Source organism: Mus caroli, unplaced genomic scaffold, assembly GCF_978045245.1.
Source record: "Mus caroli unplaced genomic scaffold, Mus_caroli_1 scaffold_20, whole genome shotgun sequence".
NCBI lineage: Eukaryota > Metazoa > Chordata > Mammalia > Rodentia > Muridae > Mus > Mus caroli.
In genome coordinates this window covers 23,266,204-23,277,500 of record NW_028227275.1, presented here as the reverse complement: position 1 = coordinate 23,277,500, position 11,297 = coordinate 23,266,204, and positions in this window count along the sequence as shown.

Below are 11,297 nucleotides of genomic sequence, written 5' to 3'. Positions count from 1 at the left end.
AGAAAGAGGCCATGAATTTGAAAGAGAGCAAGGAGGGGTATGTGAGAGTGTTTGCAGGGAGGAGAGGGAAGGGGGAAATTAATTATAATCGCAAAAATAAAAGTAATTTTAAAATGAGGTAAACCACACAGGGTAGCTTGATCTATTATTTTCACAAAATTTAATTAAGGGTGAGGTACACTAGTTAAGGAACAAGTAATATACACTACCAGTGATGATTGTCACCCCTACTGTGACCAAAATGTATGGAGGATTAATTCTGCAGGGAACCATATCTAATGATCCTCCCAACTCTGCCACGAGCCAGGTCCCATCTCCATGCCTGCTTGTTGATGGCTACAAGAGAGCTCATTTAGCTGCTGGGCTGATGGTGAGGAAAACAAAAACCAGGCTGTCCCTCCAAGTCCCAAAACAACAGGTTTTAATCATCACATTTTTGCTGGATTCAGATTCGGGGTCCTGGAAACAAATTGGTAGAGCTCTTGGCCCAGATCTCCTGTCTTGTACTAAAGTGTGATTCTCTTCCCACCCGTGCTGTCCTGGGTTGACAAACTCAGCCGCTTGGTCCCCTTTAGACTTTCATTTACTGGAAGCTGGATCATCTTGGAGCCCAGCTTTGAATGCCATTCAAACTGAATCTACTGAATCCGGTTATCTGAAAACGGTTGCAAGACAAAGCCAGAGTCCAAGGGAGGAGACCACCCAGGAGGGTGACTGCCAGGACCCACCCTCTATTGGGAACTATCTTAGAGACCGACAACTCTGTGGACAAATCTAAGTGAGCAAAGTGTACAGTCCCTCAGGCAGGTTCCCAGCCCTCAAGGATGGACTTTCATAGCCTGTGATGTGAGGAGGGCAAGCCAAGCAGATCTCTAATGCACAGACATACATGTACACATGCACACACACACACACAGAGAGAGAGAGAGAGAGAGAGAGAGAGAGAGAGAGAGAGAGAGTGCTTAGGGAGATTTTTCTCCCCAAAAGTCAAACCCACCCCATTTCTGTGGATGGGCAAAGGACTGGGATTTTGGTTTTCAGAATCCTAGGCCAGTGCACTTCACAGAATTCTCTAACTCGCCAAGGTTCAGAACTCTTGGACACTTTGGATGAAACGGGGAGGAAACAGCGTCTCCAGTGGCTCAGTGTCATCAAGGGGAAGGAATTACAGAGCCAGTATTCAGAACTTAAAGGACAACACAACGGTAAGTGTTGAATTGAAAAGCTGTTCCTGAGACTCGCTTTGGAACTGGGGCGTCTGGGGGCTGCTCCGTTCCTTTCCCTTTTTCCTTTTCTTTTTCTTCTTTGTTGTTTCAAACTGCACAGACAGATATGACTACTGTTGTTTTTTATTTGTCTCTGTGTGTTGTATGTTCATGCACGCGTGTGCAGGTGCAAGTGAGCAGGTTCCTGCTTGCCAGGCATACACGCTGTGGTCAGAGGACAGACAGACACCTTCCAGGCGTCGGTTGTCTTCTTCTGCAGTGGGATCTTAGAATCCAATTGAGGTCATGGGATCTGTGCAGGAGGTGCTCTTACCCCGTAGCCATCTCAGAGACCGGCATTACTTTCACTATAAGTTTTTGCTTTATTCATTTATTGAAAAGCACCAGATTTAAGCTGATTTCACCAACCAAGATGGATGGGTATGCTTATATCTGACTCTTCCAAAGATTTTTCAATTCAAGGTCTAATTTGATTTCGACGGCTCAAGAATTTGGACCACGGTGTCCTTTCTATCAATCTGTAAAGCTAACTTAATTACAGGTGGCTGGGGACAGCCCGATCTCCAGGGCCATTCATGAACCTCAGATGCTGTCACAGAGGATTTCAAGCTCCTGCTTGCTTTTGGATGTGGGGAGTCCATTTTCTAGGCCACTTCATCTCCTGATGGGCCAGTCGCTTCCCTTCCATTAGCTACCCAGAGTTCATCCCTCCATCCTTTGATGCCATCAGCACTGGAAAAGTGCCATCCTCAGCTTCTGTCCAGATTCCGAATGTGGGTGACTCCAACCTCACCACTGAGAGACTACCTCACAATCCTGCCAGCTATGTTAGAAAAGAGTCTGTGGACAGGAGGCAGGCAGGAGCTGCCAGGGCCTTGCTTCTCTGTAGGACAGGGTGTTGACAGGAAGCCAGCTTAGAGGAGAAAGCAAGGTGACACCCAGCCAAGTCTTAGGATGTGCCTCCCTAGAGTAAGACCTGCCTCTTGACTCCTGCTTAAGAGACAACTTTGTGCTGGGTGGTGGTGGTGCATGCCTTTAATTCCAGCACTTGGGAGGCAGAGGCAGGCAGATTTATGAGTTTGAGGCCAGCCTGGTCTACAAAGTGAGTTCCAGGATAGCCAGGGCTACACAGAGAAACCCTGTCTGGGGGAGGGGGGGGGGAACAACTTTGTTCCTTTTTCCTTCCTTCTTTTTCTTTCTTTCTTCCCTCTTCTTTTCTGATTTGATTTTGTTGTTTTTGAATTCCTGTTAGTTATCAACAAAAATATTTCCTGGAAAATGTATTCTGCAGCCTCAGTTTTCCCCTCTCTAGCCTGAGAGTGATGATACCCACCATTCAGCATTTGTACAGGCTGTGACACCTGCACAAAGCTTATGGTGCTTATCCAGGGGTTACTAAGTCCTACCCAGCCCTTCTAAGGCCTTAGGAAAAGCTGAATTCAGAAAAAAATTAATGTTTCTAGGAAGGAAAAAGCAAAGGAAAAGCACATATCCGCAGGTACAAACCATCTCCACTCCTGAAAAGATGGGGACAGATCCCCACAACACAAAGCATGAAAAAAAAAGAGAGGTTAATGAGTTCACTAGGAAGCTGAGAGTCTGAAATTCATGGCTTCCAAGTCACCAACCCTGCCTTGCTCACAAATGTACACACACACACACACACACACACACACACACTCACTCAGAATCCCACCCAGATGGTGCTGGTTTCAGGGGTGGAAATGGGGCCGCTCTGCCAACAGTCATTAGAAGCAGCAGGAGGACTGGGTGAGGACGATGGGAACTCTGCAGTGGCTGGCAGCGCAGAAATGCCTGGTTTTGCAACACAGTGTGGAGAGATGGAAAATAATGTAGGGGAAAGTTAGCCTGGCTGCGCAGAGCCTCAGCCTTGCACTGGCTGTGGGAATAGAGGACACAAACTGGCACTGGGGACCTGCTCAGGGAGGATTGGTTGTTGGAGCAGGGAGTTAAGAGTTATGATGACACCAACCCCCTCAAAAGCTCTGACGATCTGCCAGATGTTAGCCCATCAAGACAAAAAGGACGTGAGCTCCTACACACATGCGGAGGAGCACACCCTGGCTGGATTCCCAGGAAAGGGCGCTCTGTAGTTCATAGACTCTCCAGTGGGAGGACTAGAGGACTGGCCCTGGAGATACTCCAACCTGAGACAGTGTCTACAGGCTGGGGCTCTTCTGATGCTCACCCCCTGTTGCTGATGTTGTGCTTCTGGGTGCCAGCAGCCCACGATGGTGTGTGTGTTCCCATCCTTTGCTTCTGTGCTTATCTAGCTTCCTCATTCTTCTGAAATGTCCATCTCTTGCCATGTGTCTGATGGGCTAAGTTGAGGAAAGAGGCCTTGTTGCAAGGGGCTGGGGAAGCCAGTGTTGGCCTTATACTTCCTGAAGGCATTTTTAGTATATATGCACCATAGCTAAATATCTGCATTATGTATGCTTGCATACAGACATACATACATACATACATAAGTAGGCATGTAACCTGTTTTTAGGTCCCCTTGGATTTTAGAAATTCAAGAACCATCATTCAAGCCACCACCAACAGCAGAAAGTCCTGCCCCCTTATTTGTCACTTCTAGGTCAGAACTACTGCTCCAAGCACTGGCAGTCACCTTTCTCCTTATGGCTTGAATGTCAGATTATCACTGTGCCTTAGATGTGAATCCAGACCTCTCTCCTTCTCTACCGTTTAAATGAAATGGTAAGACACTTTCAAAGGTGTACCAGGCCTATGGGGAAGATATTCCCCATGACTTTGAGGCAGAGCATTTTGGATTACCTTTTCTCCTTTAAGATTCAGCCCTCTGACTCCCCTGAGGCCCTATTAGAGGCCACAAAAGCCCTGGCTTTAGAGTCAAAGCACCCTCAAAGATAAATTAGACATCAAGCCTAAAACACAAACACAGAAGCAATTTTTAAAAAGATTTTTCTAATTTTCCTCCTTATTTATGTATATGCATGTGTGCTTTTGAGTGAATGTCAGATGTGTACAGGTGTCCAGAAGGTGTCCAGAAGAGGTTGTCAGATCCCAGGGACCTGGAATTACAGGTGGTTGTGAGCCATCTGACTGGGTGCTGGAATAGGAACTCAGGCCTTCTGGAAAAGCGGTGAGTGATCATCTCTCCAGCTCCTACAAGCGATTTTAAAAACTGTGATTGGGCTGCACAGATAGGTAGTATTTTCCTACTATAAATCTCTGTGATTCCTGTGGGTGCTGCAGTTCACACCTGTCATCCCAGGACTTGGGAGCAAAAGGAGGAAGATGGCTACAGGTTCAAGGTCAACCTAAGCCACATAGTTTGAAAATAAAACAAAATATTGGAACGCAGGCAAGATTGCCATTAAAAAAAAAAAAGCATAAGATTCCTTTCTCTTTCTTTCCTCCTTCTTGTCTCCCTGTTTCACTGACTGACACACCGTGTCTTTAACAAAAAGTCAGAGCTGGCAGTGGTGGCACACACCTTTAGTCCCAGAACTTGGGAGACAGAGGCAGGCAGATTGCTAAGTTTGAAGCCAGCCTGGTCTACCGAATAAATTCCAGGACGGCAAAGTCAGGATGCAATCAGTCTATTAAAAAAAGAAGGTGTGGTTTTGTAGCCTTAGGGAAAACTGCCGAGTCTTTACTATTTCTTGTTCTCTTTAGACACAGGAAGCTGGGGTGAGCACTGACTGGTGTCTAACAGTTACCACTGGAGGATGTGTCCTTTTGCCTTGCTGCCACCCCTTGGGAGAAAAGCTAAACATGTCAGTTATATGCATTGAGGGAACTGAAGGATAAAATAGGGGGGAAAAAAAGGTGGGTGGTGGTGGCGCATCCCTTTAATCCCACTTGGAAGGCAGAGGCAGGTTGATATCTATAAATTTGAGGCCAGCCTGGTCTACAGAACAAGTTCCAGGACAGTCAGGGCTACACACATAAACCTTGTCTCAAAGGAAGGAAGGAAGGAAGGAAGGAAGGAAGGAAGGAAGGAAGGAAGGACTTATTTATTTTTTCTGAATTAACGTCTTATATTTTGTAATTGAAAACAGAATAAGTAAAAAAGCCAAAGGTGGGGGGAAAGTAATGCAAGAGGAATCAAATGCAAGACCTTGGCCCACGGTCGCCTTGGGACATGCACAGGTCCAGTGGCTCTTTCAGGCTCTCTCTGGCGTCACTCACCTGTCATCTCTGTGGTCCTGGCACTGGGGACATGCAGTACGTGCTTAAGCCTTGTGTGTCCAAATGAACCTCTTTCCCACTAGGTGAGCCATGTGGCTCTTAGCCAAGAGACGCCCACAGAGAAAAGTTGCCCTTTAAGTGGAAAGGGACTGCTCTTTTCTGAGTTTGCTATTGGGGATTTGCATCTTTCAGCAGAAGGATCAAGGTAATGGAGGCTCGTGCACTGGGGCAGGCAGACCCTCACCAAGAGAAACGTAAAGCAGTTAGTTAGATTTTCCGTTGATCTGGATTTTTGGTGATGAGCGATTGCAGTTGATTATTTCTGGCCAATCCCAACTGGAGAGGGGTAGGTACACTGGAGAGACTCCTGGGAGATCCCAGTTGGGAAAGGAAGAGCCCAGGTCAGGCAAGGGGAACTGGAGAGCCACCCAGCAGTCACCCAGCTACAGGAATAGCCAAGCCTTTCTTCCCCCAAAGAACCTGCTGTCTTACAGCTCTGAGTCTTGATATGACCTTGGAACCAGGCTGCCTCTGTTCAAATACTCCCCAAGACTTTAGGCTATCCCCAGGTCCTCAGTTCCACATCTGCAAAGGGCAAATCGTGAAAACCACCAGCTCGCATGAACCAGTTCTTTCTGTGAAACAAATTACTCCCCAAATCTGAGATCTTAAGCCAGTAATAAGTATTTATTACCTCCATTTCTGAGAGCCAGGTGCTTGGGCCTAGCTGGAAACGGAGACTTCTTACAAGGTTTTATTCAGTCAGATGCTTATTATCTGAAGGCTCCTTAGATTGGTCCTATCCCCAGATGAGGTGGAGATCAGCCACCCCAGGACTTCACTGACAGGAGTCATCATGGCTGTCCAATGGCAGCAGAATCTGTCCTCCTGGCCAGCAATCTTGGTATTGTTGACGGGTGAATTCAGTTTTTCTCCCATGAACTCCTTTCACAGTGGTCCTAAGTAGCCACAGAGTGGTCCCTGCCCTCGGAGGTGAGCTTGAGGACAAGTGAGAGACTTTGTTTTCCCCAACTACAGATTTTTAATTTCAGTATTTCTATTGCAACCTAGGTATGGTTTACTCATAGCTAATGCTTGTCATGCCAGCACTGTATGCAGAGGATAGACAACTGAGACAGGAGAATAATACATTCAAGCCCAGCCAGGGAGGAACAGTGAAGTCTTACAAAACAAATAGCCTAAAGAGATAGCTTAGTGGGTAAGAATAGCTGCTATGTAAACACGAAGATCTGAGTTCAAATCCCAGGTACTCATGTAAAATTCAGGTGCAGTTGCCTGTACCTGTAACCTCAGCACTGTGGGGCACAGACGGGAGGACTACTGGGGCTGATGCCAGCTTGCAACCTGGTTCAGAGAGACTCTTAAAGGAACTGGGTGGAGTGTGACAGAGACACCTGCACACACATGTCTCATAGACTATACATGCCTCCAATGCACCCACGCTTGTTCAAAGGCCCAGTTCCCTTAACCTGTTTGGTTAATAATTTTATCTCTGTAATGATGCACACATTTCATGAAAGGCATAGTTTGCAATAGCTTGCTGTGGCCGTGTCTCAGAACAAGCCTTTCCTTTCAGTAGCTCTGCTTATTCTTTTAATTAAAAAAAAAAAGATTTAAAATTTTTTATACAATATAGCTTGATCATATTATATTCTTCTCCTTCCTCCAGCTCCTCCCAGATCCTACCCGCCCAACTTAATGCTCTTTCTCAAAAACAAAGCAAAACCAACACCTAACAATCAAACGATAAACAACACCCAATATGACAAAAATACTAAATTAAACTAAAACTAAACAAAAAGCATTAACAAACAAACAAAAACCCCACAGACTTTCTTGTATTTTTATCAACTACTCCTAGGCATTGGGCCTGCCCTATAGTATGGCTTATATACCCAGTGACACTCAGATGGGGATGAGAGATTTCCAGCAGGCCTCAGTTGCAAATCGCTTCTTCATTCAGGGTGGGGCTTGGCTGTCCACCTCCCTTTCTCAGTGAGTAGCTGTGGTTTATAAGCACCGGTACTCTCAGGACTTTAGTGACCACTGATGAATTAATGTAGGGCAGTGCTTAGGACTGCCAGGCACACGGTCATTAGACCTGAGTGATTGCCATGCATGCTATTCTTGTTACTATGGTTACTGTTTTATTTGCCTTTCTACCCTGCTCCTCAACCAGTCCCTCTCCCTAAAGTCACCTCAGCAGTGGAGGCTGCCTCCCCCCTCCCCTGCCGCCCCTTATTGACTTTTTGGGCCTCCTGAGAGTAACAGCAACCTCTTTGGATTGGTCCTAACCCTTTATATCCCGGGCAGGGGATGCTGAGTCACACCAGGACTCCAGGACAAGGGTCAGACAGAGCTATCCAGTGAGGGCCCATCTCAGCCTTCATGGTTGTTAAAAAGGTTTGGCCCTTGCTCTCATTTCTTCTCCTCCTCCTCAGCAAGATGGCCACAACAATGAATCTGGAGAAATACCCAGGTGGGTGAAGTCAGCCTGGTGGGACACACACACAGGTGTGACTCGGAATGGAACTGAGAGTTTGAGAGCTTGAGCAAAACCCATCAGCGAGAAGGCGGAACCACCTCTATCCAGTGTATGAACTGTACCTTGCAGAAAACAGCAACCTAGGACTATGCTTGTACAGGTGTAAGCCCTGCCTGCCAACCCGGAGCCTTGGCTGTGTCAACGCTGAAGCAGCAGCGCCTCCTCCCAACAGGTCTTCTCAGAGCAGGCTCTGTATCTAACTTATGGAAAGGGCTGGTATGCTAGCTGCCCCTGGAGCTTGCTTAGAGCAGCCACTGTGTCCCTGCCCTGGCCTCTCACCTGTGCATAATTCAGAAAGAGGTAGCTCATCACTTTGAGTTGAGCCTTTTCATGCTTCAGTTTCTATCTGGATTTCTTCCCTTCCTAGTGCTGCCACCCTTTGGGACAGTTCCTCAGGTTGTGGCGACCCACAGTCATAAAATTATCTCCTTGCTACTTCTTAACTGTAATTTTGTTACTGTTATGAGTCAGATATGCAGGATATCTGATATGTGACCAGCCCCAAAGGGGTTGCGGCCCACGGGTGGAGAGCCACTGCTTTGGTGTTAGGTATAAATGCACAGGCCTGAGGCACACAAGAGCCTCACTGTGTTTTTCTTCACCTGGGAGCTTCCATCTCTGCAGTGTGTCCATCTTTCTCCTTGCAAAGTCAGGATCTCTCATGGAGCAGAAGGTAGAGTGGCCTGCCCTCTGAAAAATTTTCTCTTTCCCTTCTGCCTCCGATACTCCTTCTTCTTAGGATAGGATCCCAGGCCCTGATCTTGCACTCCAAGGTACATTCCTCCTGCCTCCTCCATTAGGGGAGTTTACTTCTGTTTTTGTGTTTTGAGACTGGGTCTCATAAATAGCCCAGGCTGGCCTTGACCTCACTAAGTCATCTTGTATGACCCTTATCTTCTGACCCCTGTGCCTTCACCTCTCAAAATGCTGAGAACATAGGCGTGAGCTACATATCTATAGAGGTTTATGTACCCAGGGTGTCCTGCATGCCAGGCTAACACTCTACCACCTGGGCTACATCCCCAGGTACCACACTCTCCAGTGGTCACTGTGCTTTCGTCAAGGAACCTACCCAATCTTTGATGAACAAGGCTTTGAGACTGATATTCCACACAAAGAATAGCACAGGAAGAGGGGTGGAAGTGTAGACAGGCAGATCAAATGGCGGGGGGGGGGGGAGAGAGAGAGAGAGAGAGAGAGAGAGAGAGAGAGAGAGAGAAAGCAGTAAGCATTTCCATGTAAACTCAATAGAATTTTTGTAAGAAGAGAAATAAAATCATGCTCAGAGAAAGTCCCTTCTGCCCCCTCCTCCTGCTTGGTTGAAAATGTGAGATAAAGAGGAACAAAAGTCATCCACAACACTGGACTTCCCTTTGGCTCAGAAACCTACTGTCCATATTTACACTTGGTGGGTCCCTGTCTTGTTTCCATGGTTCCACCTAAGAGTGGGAGAAGCGAAGGGCACGCTAGGAGTAATTAATGGCAATCAGCTGACATTCAGCCCACGGTTTCCTGGGTTGGGTGTCTACTGAAGGGCTAGATGCCCTGATGACTCTACAGAGCTGTGTGGATGAAGGGAATCTCAAAGCATGTATGGCTAATGCCACACTGTACAAACGGAGCCTGGTGGGAGGGAAGAGGGTAGGTTAAGGGTTTACAGATCTGGTAGTGAAACTTCCATGACAAAAATGATAACCCATTAGGTTTTCACCGCTAAATGAGATTCCACCGCAGAGCAGACAGTAGGAAGTGATCTTGTCAAGTTTCAGACAGGTTTCTCAACCTCAGCGCTACTGGGGCTAGACAAGTGCAGAGAGGTGGGTGGTGGCTTACTGTGCAGCCCACGCTGGCCTTGAACTCAATCATTAGGATGCTTCAACTCCCAAGAGTTGGGATTACAGGTAGATGCCACAATCGTGAGGCAGAAAAAGACACTGGGATATGTCCTGCCCACCCTCAGCAACACACCTTCTCCAACAAGACCACACCTCCTCATTTTTCCCAAATAGTTCTGCCACCTGAGAACCCAACATTCAACTATATGAACCTATGGAAGCCTTTTTTCATTCAAATCACCACAGTAGGCTGCAAACCACTTCAATTTATCCTCCAAACCCGAGCAACTTGGAGTGAAGAAGATCCAAATAATAATTTCAGAAGCAGAGACTGTTAAAGAAGATGGTGGTTTCATCAGCTCATAAGTCCATATACTGTGTTGAGCAGAGAGCTAAACCTAAAATCCCGTTTGACTCTCATGCTAAATACATCATACATAGAAACTTCATTTGATCTTCCCAAACCTTGAATGATCCCACCCTGTCACTATTCCATTCTCATACATAGGGGCAGTGAAGAACGAAGAAGCCCAAAATCACACAATGAATTATGTGGTCAGGACTGTGGTCCCAGCAGACTAGTGTCTAAGCCTGTGCTCTTAACGAGTGACCATTGGTGCTCAGGTATCTCAGGGAAGCGGTGGTGCTAGCATGTTCCGTTCTGCACACACCAATAGCTCCAAGGAAGCTGTAGAGCTGTAGGTTACCAACCATAGACTCACAATGGAACATCTTTAGGAAGCAGGATGCTCAAGGGTTACCGTGATAAAGAGGAGAGAGAACACAAAAGCATTATATAGAGAAGATAAGGCTACTCAAACCTGATGCCTGATTTTGTGGATTAGGGTTCCAAAGGTGCGCCCATTCCAGCAGGCTGTCACTGTAGTGGGACCATCAGTCTTGGGTCAAGTAGTTCTTTGGTTTAGGAACACACAAAGGTGATAGGAATGGAGAAGGTTTAGGAGTCTCTGCCCAAATCATTTGACCATTGGCAGAACCCCAGAGGGTATTGATAGTGAAGTCCTTCCAGTCCAGACCCACCACCCTAGTTGGTGAATTACACTTGCAGATTCCAACAAGAAAGAGTAGGAATAGAATCTTTTAAAGGTTTGGGTTATCCTGAGAGCTGGTAAACCGAGGAGACAGCAGATGAACATCCTAGAAACATCTGCATTGGCTGGCAGAGCATATAAAGAAGTGGGGGGGCCGGGCGTGGTCCGGCCTTTAATCCCAGCACTTGGGAGGCAGAGGCAGGCGGATCTCTGAGTTTGAGGCCAGCCTGGGCTACAAAGTGAGTTCCAGGACAGCCAAGGCTACACAGAGAAACCCTGTCTCAAAAAAACAAACAAACAAAAAAAACAACAAAAAAAAGTGGGGGAGCAGAGCCCCGTTTGGCCCCTCTGGTCAGGTGCTCAGCCACAGTTGCTCTCATCCTGGAGCTGTGTGGGCTCAGGCAGGTCACGAGATGCCCAGTCTGGTTTCTGCTAT